The sequence below is a fragment of the Lissotriton vulgaris genome, chromosome 6 (assembly GCF_964263255.1).
Source record: "Lissotriton vulgaris chromosome 6, aLisVul1.2, whole genome shotgun sequence".
NCBI classification, from domain to species: domain Eukaryota; kingdom Metazoa; phylum Chordata; class Amphibia; order Caudata; family Salamandridae; genus Lissotriton; species Lissotriton vulgaris.
Genome location: NC_141694.1, coordinates 72,816,704 through 72,832,521, shown reverse-complemented (window position 1 = coordinate 72,832,521; position 15,818 = coordinate 72,816,704).

Below are 15,818 nucleotides of genomic sequence, written 5' to 3'. Positions count from 1 at the left end.
TTCAAAATGATGTCGCTCCCCCGATTTCTCTACGCCCTGCAGAATTTTTTCGACCCTGTCCCTGCTCGCTACTTCCGTGAGGTTGAGAGTTTGCAGCGACAACTGATTTGGGATGGCCGTGCCCGCATTGCCCTGTCCAAGCTCACCCTCTCATGGTATGATGGCGGTATCGCGTTGCCGGATATTAGAAGATACTACTGGGCCTCTCACCTGAGCGCTATCAACCATGCGACATACGCCCCGGAACCTGCTCCTGCCTTTGCCTTGGATAAACTATTGTTACCCGGAGGCAACTTTAATAGGGCTCTGTATTCTAAGGCACCCTTCCGTCTCCTTACGGGCCCGACGAAATGTGCAGTGCGGGCGTGGAGGGATGCCACTGTGGCCACGGGCTGGGGTGGTAGGCTAACGCGTATGACGCCATTGTATGACTCGGATCGGTTGGGCAATCTGTGGAAGACGAAAGGATTTGAGAAGTGGGACATGATTGGGATCAGTACGGTGGAGGATCTATGGGCACGGGGCGCGGTTAAATCCTTCGAGTTATTGAAACTGGAATACCGGCTTGATGATAGAGAGCACTTCCGGTACATGCAGGTGAGGCATGCCTTGTCCTCCGTCTTTCCATCTGGTACCGACATACCGCAGTCCTCCCCTTTGGAGGATCGGGTTCTAGACGGCCACGTCCCTGATAGCACTATCTCCTTGATATACAAAAAGCTTGTCAACAACAGGGCTGACCAACTTGAGAAGCTTCGCGCCTCCTGGACGGCTGACGGACTCGAACTAGACGACGAGGACTGGCAGTCAGCTGTATCCTCCCCTAAGGAGGTGGCTATTCCGGCTCGGCTTCGCTTTGTCCAGTTGAAGATCCTCCACCGTGTGTATCTGGCTGGAATGCGTCTGGTGCGAATGGGTTTGGTTTCGGATGGACGATGTAGGCGTGGGTGTGGGATGGATGGTACCTTCCTTCATGTTCTGTGGGAATGCCCGATGATTGCAGCTTTTTGGTCTAGAGTGCATGATGTTATGGGCCGTGTCACCGGGATCCCACTCCTTCCTGAAGCACGACGTTGTCTGTTAAATGTGTGGGAACCGTCTGATTGTAATGCTGCCCAGACTGATGTAAATAATTAATTTACTCTCTTAATTTCTATGCAGATAAGTACTTAATCAATAATAACTCAATCGAAATGAAGGAAAACAGAGTCCGTGGTGTAAGAGTTTCTAAGGGTTTTATTCCTCATAAAGGAATCAGGATATCATGTTCTGACCACCACACAGGATGTCAGAAGGGATAGATGAGCGCGCTGTCGTTTATTGACAATACATAGCTTATATACTTGATTTACATCATAATGTTCAATGTAAGAGGCGTAACAGCTGAGAGAAGACAAGATAACAGTATACACGTGGTGCTAGTACATCATCAAGAGGCGTAAACTAGGCGTGAACTAGGGTGTGTGCTAGAAACGTCACTGATAGGTGACGCAAGTGGGTGGCACCAAGGGGTGGTGCTAACAGAATGTTGCAATGTCAGCAGAAATCGGAAGCTTGGATGCGCGCGCAGCTGCATGACGTGTGATAGACGGGGTGCAGGGGACTTGACATTTACACTGGCGGAAAGAGACAGAAGTCTGGCATGTCAGATCAACTTGTGCTTCTATCATATCTGATATCTGATGTTTAGGAACTAAGCTATCTGGGCAGAAAGGTCTCTAGAGCAGAAGCTATTCTATACTTGCTGTGAGTGCGTGTATAAGCGCCTGAGTGTCTGTATGAGAAGCGTGGGGGCATGGGGCCTTCCATGGAAGCATGGCAACAGAGGCTATGAATTACTTGCATAAAGACAGGTCGGCCCTTTAGCCCTGTAGCTGAGGAAGGATGTTTACTGAAGCTAGCAGGCTGGAATGTATCTTCGGGGAGGAAAACAGATAACTCGAAGATTATAGTCAATCTTGGCAGGCAGCAGGCTGAGCTGAGCACGGAGGGCCGCGCTAGAAGTAAGTCAGAGTTCACGGGTACGGGGGCTGCTTGGGCAGAGGCCCTCGCAGTCAGAAGCCAGAAAAGAGGCTCGGTGGCAGAGATTCAGGGCCTACTTTCAGCCAGGCTGAAAAACGTAGGAGTACACTTCAAAAAGACGTTGGCATAGCATACTTAGGAACGGACCATCAAACCCATTCATGGTGGGTCTGAAAGAGGACAAGTTAACGTTGGACGCAAATGTATTTGCGTCTTCATAGCTGGTACAGGAGGGAAGTTACATGCACTTTTAACTCGTACATGGAGTCGGTGGGGTACTCGCTAGGGAACACAACATGACCATAAAATTTATATTACCTCATTCCCTCCTTGTTCCCTACGGACCCTTCATGATATATCGATCCTCATAAATCGATCAGTTTGTTCTTGTAACATTATATGTTCGTCTTTCTTTCTTTGACTGTTTGAGAGGCAACTGGAATGCTCAATGCAGGATGTGGCACACAGTCCACATATCGCTGGCCCACACTGCAGGCACAGGCAACAACTGAATACTATAACAAGGCCAATGCCTAGGAAGGATAAGATCTTCCATCCCCAAGCTGTTAACGTAGTCCAGAACCAACCGGACCAAGTCCAGGTGCCTGGATTCTGATGTATCTGATTTGCAATTTTATGTAAACGGGTGATAGCTTGATAGACAGATGGTGCGTTTTGTGGAATGAAAACACAGCAACTTGACCCGATGACCTTACAGGCTCCACCTCTATCTGCCAAGATGACGTCAATCACAAGGCGATTTTGAAGGACAACAGTCCGTATAGCAGACTGCTCCTCTGTTAAGTTACCTAGAGCGGAGGCAGTTTCGTTCACTACTGCTTCGAGTGTTCTCGTTAATCTGCGTATTAATTTACTGTTTTGGACAGGCCCTAGGAAGAAAAAGAATCCTTTATTGAAATCAGTGTACTGTTCCCATGCCGTTTCTGTGTAGTCGACAAGGGGAATATCTCTTTTGGGTCTATTCGGTGCTAGATTCGTATTTCTATGGTAATCAGGGGGAGCTAGAAAAACAGGTGGCAGGAGGAAGGCAATGTAACAGGTACCATCCCAATCTGGAGGCAAACGTATGTATGCGGTATGACCACAAACAAAGTAGGAATGACTGATAGCTTTAAAGGACGATTTACCATGGTCACTGAACTCGACCACAGTAGTGCATTTACTATGACCTACGTGTACTGAACCTTTCTTGCTAACACATAATTCACCTGTGACTGGTAGTACTAACATATGGGGCAGAACTGGAGCAGTTTCAGATTCAACAGTGAGGATCATAAGGCTAATTGTGTAATTACCTAATCCATATACTTCATTTTCTAGATCAGTTCCTATTCGAGTGGGAAGTCCCTCTTTATCAGGATAACAGACGTTGAGCAGGACTAAGTTCAAGTTTCCCCAAACCCAGCCCCCATCGAAAACAGCAATATCAGGATCTAAAGAATTAATTATTTTAAACCATGCTCCACAGGAGCCATTGTGAGTGAATGGGTACGGAAAGAGAGGCAGAGCTCCCTTGTAATTCTGGTAGGGAGGGAGTCGGCCACATATCCAACAGTCTGTAGCATTATTTGTCTGATGGGAATGGTGTAACATACTAATGAATGTATTGTTGCGCAGCGCAAGTCTGTAAGAGAGTTCATGTGCGGGAAGTTCACTAAAAGTGTGTTCAGCAGAGACATTGTAAGCAGATTGTTCACGCCTGAAAATAGGCCAGTACATAGGAAGCAGAATGCTGGCAATAATAATTAGAATACTCAGAATAAACATGATTATTAGTGTCACTATGCAGTGACTACGAAGTGATTTGCAATATGTTCTTCTCTTTTCCTCTCTCTCTCTAACTCGATCTAGGGGATACATGTCAGAAACTATTTAACCGATTCACCTAGGGGAGGACTTAAACAATTAAACTGTCTGACTTGCTAGATCGAAGCTTCATACGGTAAAGTTCTTGAGGAGTCTTTTCTCTTTTAGGCACAGTAACGTCTTGTGCTTCAACACAGTCTTTGGTGGGGGTGGACGAGTCAGAGTCCTGTTTCAGTCCGTTTTTTAGTTCATTGCATAGTTTGATGTGACTCGTGTGGACCCACCCCTTTCTCCCCTCGATTTTCACGGCGGTCCTGGTGGTAAGCAGAACGGTCTTTGGAGACTTCCAGCGGGGCTCCAGCGGACTTTTCCGGTCGAAATTCCGGACGAGTACCAGGTCCCCTGGACGGACCTCATGCGCCTTTACATCGGTGTTGTCAGGGAAGGCTGCGGCAACCTGTGAACGACATGATTGGAGTGCAGACATCAAGGAGGCAAGGTAATCTGTCAACATGTTACAATCAATATCAGTGATCTTTTTCGGAACGGGCGTCCCCCACATATTCGGCGGTCTGCCAAAGACCACTTCGTACGGGGATAGCCCTGATCTCGAGTGGGCGACCATTCTCATGTAGAATAGTGCCACGGGCAGGGCGACTATCCAGTCGACCCCTTTTTCCTGACAGATCTTGGCAAGACGGATTTTTAGTGTCTGATTATGCCTTTCTACAAGGCCAGCTGCTTCGGGATGTCGGACACAGTGGAACCTCCACTGATATCCTAGCAAGAGGGAAACTTGTCTCATCAGCTCGGACGAGAACGGCTGTCCGTTATCTGAATACACGACACGGGGCAAACCGTACCGTGGGAAGAATTCACGAACCAACTGTCTGGCAGTGGTCGGAGCAGTGTAGTCTGGGACTGGGTATGCTTCGGTCCAGCGGGACAGAGCACAAACAATTACAAGGACATACTTAAATCCTCTACAGCTATTCATCTGGATATAATCCATCTGGAGGACTTCAAAAGGGTGATCGGGAGGATGAAATCCACCTTGCTCAACAGGGACACTTTTACCTGGATTGAACTGACAACAGATCATGCAAGTACGCACTTTCTGTTTTGCTGCTGCTCGTAAGTGTTTGTTGTACCAGAGATTCTGTAAACTGTCTAACATGGCTTTCTCTCCAAGATGGGCAGGACTATGTGCTGTATTTATCATGACTTGAACCATTGAGTCGGGGAGAAACCATATAGATTTTCCCTTCGTCACCCAACCTTGATCTGTCTGAATCCCTCCTAGTTCAGTCCATTTCTTTATCTCCTCTGGAGTAGCATGTGTCTGGATATCAATTACATCTAGGGCGGGATCTCTAACTGCCATACACTGGGTCTGGACTATTGTCTTTGTCACATCAGTAGTCTGGGTGTGAGTCAGTGCTGTATGTTTTGCTGTCTGGTCTGCCAGGTCGTTACCCTGGGAAACAGAATCTGTGACTTTAGTATGTGCCTTACACTTCATGACTGATATGCCCGAGGGCAAATGTATTGCTTCTAACAGTGCTTGAATGAGGGGGCCATGTTGGATCTTGGCCCCATGGGAAGTCAGAAAACCTCGTTCTTGCCAGAGGACTCCGAAGTCGTGTACAACTCCGAAGGCATAGCGGGAATCTGTGTATATGTTAACATTTCTGTTCTTGGCTAGAATACAGGCTCGAGTCAGAGCGATGAGCTCTGCCGCTTGAGCAGACAGTGTGTCAATACGATGTGTTTCTTTAATTTCAGTTTCAGTGGTCACGGCGTACGCGGCCACTAATTCTCCTGTACTTGTTCTCATGCATGAACCATCCACATAAAGTGTCAGGTCTGGATTTGTCAATGGGACATCTGTTAAGTCTCGTCTAGGCTTAGTTACTGCATTAATTATTTCTATACAATCATGCGGAGCTGGATCTGTCATAACTGTAGGTAACAGTGTTGCTGGGTTCAGGATGCTGCAACGTCTGATTTCTATGTGTGGCTGGAATAGTGTTAATTCATAACCTGTCAGTCGTGCTATAGTTAAGTGTTGAGTCTGGGTTCTGTTTAACAAAACCTCTACAGAATGTGGTACTTGAACTGTTAACTGATGACCTAAAACAATTGAATCACTTTGTCTTATTGCTAACGCTGTTGCTGCTACTGACTTTAAGCACGCAGGGAGTGCTTGAGCTACTGAATCCAATGTACTAGAAAAATAAGCACAAGGCTTATGTGAACCTGCTTGGTCTTGAGTGAGGACAGACAACGCTGTGCCATCACGTTCTGTAACAAAAAGTGTAAACGGTTTGCTGTAACATGGTGTCGCTAAAACTGGTGCTTGGCATAAAACTTTCTTTAATTCTTCAAAAGCTTGTGTGTGTTCCTGAGTCCAAGGGAGGACAGTCGAAGTCGCTGCCTCCTGTGTCGTTAACTGGATGAGTGGTTTAGCTAGAAATGCATACTGGGGAATCCATTGTCTGCAGTACGAGGTGAGGCCTATGAAGGCCCGCACTTCCTTTTGTGTCTTGGGTTGCGGCATGTTCACAATTAACTGAATGCGATCGGGAGTGAGCTGTCTCCCCACTTTGGACAGCAAGTGACCCAAGTACACAACTTGCTGAACACAGAATTGTAGCTTCGAAGGAGACACCTTGTGTCCCTTGTCGGCCAGGAAATGTAAAACTGTCAGTGATGCTTTTTCACATTCGGGCTCACTTCGTGCGGTGATCAGCAGATCATCGACGTATTGTAGTAAAGCGGTGTTAACTGGCATTTGAATACAATCTAGTTGTCTTTTCAGTGCTTGACTATAGATGCTGGGGCTTTCTGTGAATCCTTGAGGTGCGCGCGAAAATTTGAAACTGCGTCCATTTAAACAGAATCCGAAGAGATATTGGCTCTCTGGATCAATAGGCACGCTGAAGAAGGCGTTCTTGAGATCAATTACAGTAAAGAACGTTGCTTCTGAATCAATAGCAGTCAAGAGAGATGATATATCGGGGACCACAGGATACTGTGGGATAATGCATTTATTCAATTCTCGAAGATCAATCACCAGCCGATATACTGGCGGTGCATTGGGATCAGTACGTTTAAGAATCGGAATGATGGGTGAGTTACAGATATTGGAGTCGGTCTCGACGACCACTCCTTGGGCAATGAGCTCTTCAATGATTTTCAGTAAAGCCGCTACAGCATCGGGTGGTAACTTGTATTGTCTGATTCTGGGTAATACAACACCTGCCTTGAGGGTAACGCGGTATGGTGTAATGTGCATACATCCTACATCAGTTGGGCCTTTTGCCCACAAGTAATCAGGTACATTTTTCAATCTGACGTCAAACTCACGAAGGACGTAATGACCCTTGAAATCCCGCAGAAAGAGTCTAACCCCCTCCGGGGAGCAGCATATTATAGCTCCTAGAGCCTTCAGTGTTTTAATTCCTAACAGATTTTCCGGACATGATTTTGTTAGCAACAGGTCTGTAACGCGTGATAATGGACCCACAGCCAGGGGAACTGGTTCTGATACTTCATTTACAATAGGTTGTCCTGAAAAACCAAGGGAAACATTTTGTGAGCCTGAGAGGGGTGCCCCTGGAACTTCGTCATGACTTATTGTAGTGCGACTTGCCCCTGTGTCAATTAAAAACTTTCTATCTTTCCCCAATACTTGACTGTGTACATAAGGACCTTCTTGATCTACAGGAATCTCGATAAGAGGCAAGCCACCTTCCCTCTCTAGGCTGTTTCATGTATATCGGGAATATTCGGGGTAAGCAGACTGGGCATACTGGTACATCTGTTGTGAGACTTGCTGAGTTGCAGCAATGGGCTGTGTATTCTGTGTAGACTGATGCTGGTTATGGTCTTGTCTAGGCGGATGCGGTCTCTCTTTAGTTTTACCTGTCGCTATGTTATGTTTCAGAACTGCACATTCGTGTACGTAGTGACCTGGCTGCTTGCAATAATTGCATGTCCCTTTAACAGGAGCTGCAGCGTGACTTGTCTGGGTCGTACCTTTCCTGTGACTGTCGGATGGGACCGTCTGGGCTACTAACATTTTCATTTTCGTGTCTTTCATGCGCTTCTGTTCCTGATCTTGTTCTTCCCTAATTCTATTCTGGTGATATTGTAACATTTGTAACATCTGGGATGGCGTATTTGCTTGCCATGTACTCTCGACTTTATACACTCTATTTTTAACTAACGGTAGGGAATTCTCGACTAACTTTGATACAAAAAGATGTGGGTACGACTCGCTACTTGGCTGGAGGCCACTATTGATAATAAAACATTTCTCGAATCTTGAATAAAAGTCGCTAGTATCTTCATCATGTTTCTGTTTACAGGACGAGATTGCATCCCAATCCTCCTTTCTAGTTGTCAATAATCTGGGCAGGACCTGTACTATCAAACCTGGTAATGCTTTAGTTTTGTCCCCAAGGCCTAACCCTGGAACCCGTTTTTTCTCTTCGTCTTCTATTTCTGCCCAGGCAATCTTTGTGTCTCCCACCTCCCATTCCTTTTCCTTTAATTTCTCGAATATACCCGTAGGCAATAATACTTTCAACATTTTCATGATATCATCATATGTGTAGTCCCCCATTAATAACATGTCTTTAAGCTCTCTATGGAAACCTGCAGGGTCTTTATCATGGCATGGTACTAATTTCTTCATTTCTAACAGTTCTAATTTAGTCAGAGGCGTGTGCACATACACGCGTTTCAAAACCTTGTCCTCACCCATAACAGGGTGTACTTCTCGTAAGGGGTTCTGACTTTCAATACCACCCCCGCACTGCATATGGTACATTTTCCTTTCTGGAGGTGGGGCGGGGACATATTCAGGACTTACAAAGGTATCATATCTGCGTCGTTGTTCTAGAATTATTTGAACTAATTTAGTGCTTAGGCCTCTCCATCTATCCATCAGTAGTGCTTCTAGTGTCTCATGTAAGGGACCTGGATCGGAATAATGTTTTCTGTACTTAATGAGAAGGTGCTGAATCATATATACCCCTGCTAATTTCTGTTCGTCGGGGGAGAGGTTCAGAAATGTCTGTGCTACGGTGTCATCATTATATATGTCTGCATTTTCGGCCCATGATACCGCTGATCGGGCTAATTCTTGTTCATCCATAGAATTGAGTACATGGTACCCCACTCGATCTCGAAGCCGTTTATCAGTTTCCTGGAACTGATGCTCAGCAGAATTCGGATTCGTTAAGGCAGAGAAGAAAACTCTCTTGCTTTCTGGACGGATACCCTTCCTAAGATAAGTTCCCTTACCTACATATGCTATAGTGCTTGTAGTCGGTTCTAGTTCTTCAGATTCTTCTTCCTCCTCGGAGGGAGCCTTTTCTTTCTCTTTCTCGTGTACTGCTATCACTGCTTTCTTAATCTTTTTATACATGGCCTCTATGCAATTTTGTCTGTCATGTTTTCCATCAGCTATATTTTGACCCCACTTGTTCAATGCATCTAATTCACTCTGATCTGTTCCGGGCCTGTCTCGTTCTCTTATTAGACAATTTATGAAAAATCGTAGTATCAGTGCTTGCATGTTAACTTTCTGTTTCTCCAGGGCATCCTTAATACTGTCGGGGTCCTTTCCCGTTTGAACGAACTCATATATTCTATCTAGGCGCTCCTTCATTCCTGCATAACATAACAAACTATCAGTAGCAGATCTTAACCGTAAAGACGCTAATATCATTAAGTCGTCCTGTCCAGGTTCTGGATCATATCTACAAACTGACATATTTTCTTTTAGTGCATCAAGACGGGATGAATTAGAAGAACGGGGGGATCTGTGCGTAAGAGGACTCTGCATACCTCTGAGATTTAATCTGTGAGTCGGTGGCGGGGTCTGGAAACCCGCGGTCGCACCTCCTGAAGCGGAAACTTGGGCATTATCTCTGTGTGTAGTCAGTATCTGAATTTGTCTTTTAGTAGGATCTGATTGAAGTGGTTTCGGCAGATCAGTTTTAGGTGAGGGAAGTGGCGGAGCTGGCGGAACGGAACTAGTCTTTTTCGGTGTCGGCTGAGAGTGATCTTGGGGGGCAGTACCACCCCCGGCCCTGTCAGTAGGCAGGGCACGAACAGGCAGATTGGTGTAAGCTGGCGCTACATCTTCGAGATATGAATTTAGGAATATGTCTTTAGTAGTCTTATGCATTACTTTAGTTGGAACTAATGGTGACGGCAAATTTTTCGGTATTTCTGAAATGGCGTCAGGGGTACCATCGGCCAAAAGATACATGTTGTTCACTTTGCCATTTTGGATACGATCTATTTGTTCTACTTTTACTCGAATTCCCTCAGTAACTAATTCGTTTTCTTGGGCCTTTTCTGATTCTTTAAGCCTGTCTTCTCTACGGAGTGCTCTATCAGCACGCTTACGTGATTCCTTACGCCAAAATTCTATGGCGTCTTTCTGAGATTGTCTAGCTTTCTTTTTCCGTAATATTTCTTCTACCTTTATGATGCACTCGGCATCCCATGTTCCGTTAACTGGCCATCGGTATCTTTCCTCTAGGTGCTTGGTATAATCTGTCCATAACTCTAGATACAAGATGGCGTCTATGCCATGCTTATTATACATGAAATTACCTGGAGTGTCCCTAGGGGGGATTGGAATCTCTTCCTCTAACATCCCTTTCCTAGTTCCTATCTGCTTTAATTTGTTAAAAAACGGCATTGTGCCTACTTGATACTGAAATGCTTGATCCTTAATACTTAATTTCGCCTGTAACTATTTAAACAAAAAAAACACAATAATGCACAAAAACAATCACATTCATACCACGACATTAATCACATGAAACATTTAAAGACATAGCTAACTTCCCCCTACTCTGAATGTACCGCTCAACGATACAGATACACTGCTGTAACAGTGCAGAAATTCGGAATACTTTATATACTGCTAAACAGTACAGATACACTGCCTAAAAACAGTGCAGACCGGACTTGCGTACCCAAACCCGTCTAGATACGACCCAGCAATGGTACTCACCGGGAAGCACGGAAAACAGAAGGCCTCGGAAAACTCGACTGGACTCGACTCGGAACTTCGGAAAACTTCGGAAAACTTCGGAAAACTTCGGAAAACTTCGGAAAACTTCGGAAAACTGGTGGGCCTCTTCACACCTCGGACCTTGCTTCCTTCGGCTGGGCTCTGGTCGGGATCCTCCGCACTCCTCACCGCCTCGTCTGGGCACTGATCGCAGTCTTCGTCACCTCCGTGTGTCAGAGGGGGATGCAGGAAATCCTGCCAGTACACGTGTGGTCCGTCTAACTGATGGCAGGGGACACGGATTGCAACGCACCTTCCGGCGCGTGAGGTGGGGGAGGGGTCCCTATTCGGGCGCCAAAATGATGTAAATAATTAATTTACTCTCTTAATTTCTATGCAGATAAGTACTTAATCAATAATAACTCAATCGAAATGAAGGAAAACAGAGTCCGTGGTGTAAGAGTTTCTAAGGGTTTTATTCCTCATAAAGGAATCAGGATATCATGTTCTGACCACCACACAGGATGTCAGAAGGGATAGATGAGCGCGCTGTCGTTTATTGACAATACATAGCTTATATACTTGATTTACATCATAATGTTCAATGTAAGAGGCGTAACAGCTGAGAGAAGACAAGATAACAGTATACACGTGGTGCTAGTACATCATCAAGAGGCGTAAACTAGGCGTGAACTAGGGTGTGTGCTAGAAACGTCACTGATAGGTGACGCAAGTGGGTGGCACCAAGGGGTGGTGCTAACAGAATGTTGCAATGTCAGCAGAAATCGGAAGCTTGGATGCGCGCGCAGCTGCATGACGTGTGATAGACGGGGTGCAGGGGACTTGACATTTACACTGGCGGAAAGAGACAGAAGTCTGGCATGTCAGATCAACTTGTGCTTCTATCATATCTGATATCTGATGTTTAGGAACTAAGCTATCTGGGCAGAAAGGTCTCTAGAGCAGAAGCTATTCTATACTTGCTGTGAGTGCGTGTATAAGCGCCTGAGTGTCTGTATGAGAAGCGTGGGGGCATGGGGCCTTCCATGGAAGCATGGCAACAGAGGCTATGAATTACTTGCATAAAGACAGGTCGGCCCTTTAGCCCTGTAGCTGAGGAAGGATGTTTACTGAAGCTAGCAGGCTGGAATGTATCTTCGGGGAGGAAAACAGATAACTCGAAGATTATAGTCAATCTTGGCAGGCAGCAGGCTGAGCTGAGCACGGAGGGCCGCGCTAGAAGTAAGTCAGAGTTCACGGGTACGGGGGCTGCTTGGGCAGAGGCCCTCGCAGTCAGAAGCCAGAAAAGAGGCTCGGTGGCAGAGATTCAGGGCCTACTTTCAGCCAGGCTGAAAAACGTAGGAGTACACTTCAAAAAGACGTTGGCATAGCATACTTAGGAACGGACCATCAAACCCATTCATGGTGGGTCTGAAAGAGGACAAGTTAACGTTGGACGCAAATGTATTTGCGTCTTCATAGCTGGTACAGGAGGGAAGTTACATGCACTTTTAACTCGTACATGGAGTCGGTGGGGTACTCGCTAGGGAACACAACATGACCATAAAATTTATATTACCTCAAGACACTTTGGGTTACCCTGGGCAACATGGTCGCAAAGAGAGATATAGCGCAGCTCTGGGGCTCCCCTAGATTACCATTGCTCAGTGCCTGGAAGGAGAACATGGACTGGTGCATGTTCAGGGAAAAAACTGTGTATGAGGCGCGGGGGCGTCCAAAGAAATGGTCCAGGGTCTGGGCTCAGTGGAATTCGTATCGTGGGGATATTTGCTCTCCTCCATTGGACTATGAGGTTCCTCTCCCCTCCTCTCCATGATTTACGTTCCTTCTCCAATTTCCACCACACGCTTTGTTCTCCTCTCGTGCTCGCCCCCCCCTCGCCACACGTCCTTCTTTACTTGTTCACCTTCCCCCCCCACCTCCAGCAACCCTTGCCACTATGATACCATGTGTTTGTGTGTTGTTGTTCCTTTCGACAAAAACATAAAATTAAACCTTTCTTATCCTGTTTATATGGTGCTATGTTCTAACCGATAATGTGGACTCGAGAGATTGCTTTAAACGACGCACTGTCTCATAATCTACTTTTTAATCATCCTGCTTATGTCATAGCGGCCAGCCCCGCGGGGTTGTAGGCAGACGCTGTGTATTGTGCATTTATAAATAAAGGTTTAAAAAAAAAAAAAAAAAAAAAAAAAAGAAGGCTTTGGGGGAAGGTGGGGCGCTGGTTGGCGGGAGAAGGGAAAAGGCGTGAAGATGGAAACAGCAGGAAGAGGGAAGAAACAAGAGGAAAAGGCAAAACAGAGGTCACAAAGACAAGCAGAAAAAGGCAAAACAAAGGGCAGAAGAACAGGTAGAAAAGGTAAAAAAGAGCAAAAGAAGGGATAACAGAGAGCGAAAAACAAGCGGAGAAGGCCAAACAGAGGGCAGAAAAATTAGCGGAAAAGGCTAAACAGAAATGCATTAAAAAACGAGCTGGAAAGGCAAAATAGAGCTGAGGAGAGCAAACCAGAGGGCACAAAACATGCAGAAAAGGCAAAAACAGAGGGTAGAAAAACTAGCAGAATGGCAAAACATGGGGCAGGAAAATGAGTAGGAAAAGCAAAACAGACCAGAAGAGCGAAAAACAGGGGTCAGAAAAATGAGAAGAAAAGGGCAAACAAAGAAACAAGCAGAAAAGGTAAAACAGAGGGCCGAAAAATGAGTAGCAAAGGTAAAACAGAAGATACAAAAACAAGCAGAAACAGGTAAAACAGAGAGCAGAAAAACAGAGGATACGAAAACAAGCAGAAACAGGGAAAACAAAGAGTAGAACCAAGGAAAAAGGCAAAATAGAGTGTAGAAAAACAAGTAGAAAAGAGAAAACAGAAGGCAAAAAAACATGCAAAAAGAGCCGAATAGAGGGCAGAAAAGGCAAAAGAGAGGGTGGAATAACAAGTAGAAAAAAGCAGAGGGCAGAAAAACTAGCAGAAACAGGCAAAACAGAGTGCAGAAAAACGAGCTGCAAAGGCAAAACAGAGCAAGAAACGAGCAGGGGAGGCACAAACCGAGGGCACCAGGTAGAGAGGCAGCAGAGGGTAGCGGACTGTGGGAAAGCTGGACAGGAGAACTGTTGGAGGGGGAGCTGCCACAAGGATCTGCTCAATGGGGTCTCACTGCAGCCTTCATTAAGTAAGTCCTGGAGAAGGGTGGGGCGCTAGGTGGCTGGAGGAGGGAAACGGCAGAAGAGGGAAGAAACGCACAGAAAAGCCAAACGAAAAGGCAGAAAAACTAACAGAAAAGGCAAAACAGAGGGCAGAGAAATGAGCAGAAAAGTCACAATAGATTAGAAGAGGGCAAAACAGAGGCCAACAAAACTAGCAGAAAAGGCTAAACAAAGGGCAACAAATGAGCAGTAAAAGGCAGAACAGAGGGCAGAAAATCAAGAAGCAGGGCATCACAGAGCAAGAAACAAGCAAAGCAGGAGCAAATAGACGGCGGTAGGTAGACAGGCTGCAGAGGGTAGAAGACTGCAGGCAAGCTGGACAAGAGAACTGTTGCAGGTAAGTATGGGCGGAAAATCCGTTACGCTCGCGGATTTTGCGTAAATTCGCAATCCGCGAGATTTGCGAATTTCCCGCAAAATCCGCAAATTCGCACGCAGCGGATTTCTTTTTGTGGCACGCGGCGTTGATGATACAATTTTTGCGGCGCGCGGCGTTTATCATCGTTTGCCGAGTTGTTTTTCTCGATATTTTGCGAGTGCTGCGCCATTTTGGATCTTGCTGTGTGATCCCGCGGGAATTTGGCGAGCGCGATTACGTCATCGCGGCTTGCCAACTTGCACAGCGAGAGTTTGTCAACGCGAGTACGGCGAGATCACGTCTCGCGGTACTTCGCAATTGCGAGATTTGAGATGCGGCGAGCAGCAACAATCTCGCACAAGCGAAAATATAAAATTTGCAATTCTGCACAAGAAATCCACCAGCAAGCAGCATAAACCTTCTTGAAATGATGATTTTTATCTGAATAACTCCTTAGGTTGACATTTGCCTGCACTTTTTTAGCGAGGAGTCCATTTTGGGGAGGGGGGGAGGGGGGTGGGAGGAAGGAAGTGCCCCACAGTCTTCAACTTCCTGTTCCTGTCCAGCAGGCTCCTCCCAGTGCTTTGTCCATCTCCTGGTCAGTTTTCATTTGGATCTGGAGCTGGAAGGATTACTTTTTGTGGATGCTGCTGGATATTTGGATTTGAGGCCTTTTTGACTTTCTTTGGATCACTGTTGGATTAGAAATTTTACAAGTAAGTTTGTTTGGGGCATTACAGTTGCTGCAACTACAATTTTGGAATTTTCGATTTTTGGGCTGTTTTGGGGCCTTTTGCCCAGGGGTACTCAGTGGTGGGTGGACTGAGTCTTTCTGTGGGTTGTCTTGAACTTAAACATCATGGAGGGCATGGATGGATTGGGATTGTGCTGATTTTTCAGTGATTTTCGTTTTTTGGGGCTGTACTTGTGGCCTTTTCACCAGGGGTATTTGAGTCTAGCATGGGCCTAGTCTTTCTGTGGGGTGTCTTGAACTTAAACATCATGGAGGGCATGGAAGGAATGGGATTGTGCTGATTTTTCAGTGATTTTCGTTTTTTGGGGCTGTACTTGTGGCCTTTTCACCAGGGGTATTGAGTCTAGCATGGGCCTAGTGTTTTTGTGGGGTGTCTTGAACTTAAACATCATGGAGGGCATGGATGGAATGGGATTGTGCTGATTTTTCAGTGATTTTCGATTTTTGGGGGTGTTCATGGGGAGGGACAGGCCATGTGGCTGGGGGCCATTATGAGTGCTGCTACAGGCCCTGGCCATGTGCAGGGAGGCAAGTGGCCATTTTGAATGTAGGCATTGTTGTTAGGCCTGCAACCATTTTGCCTACTTTT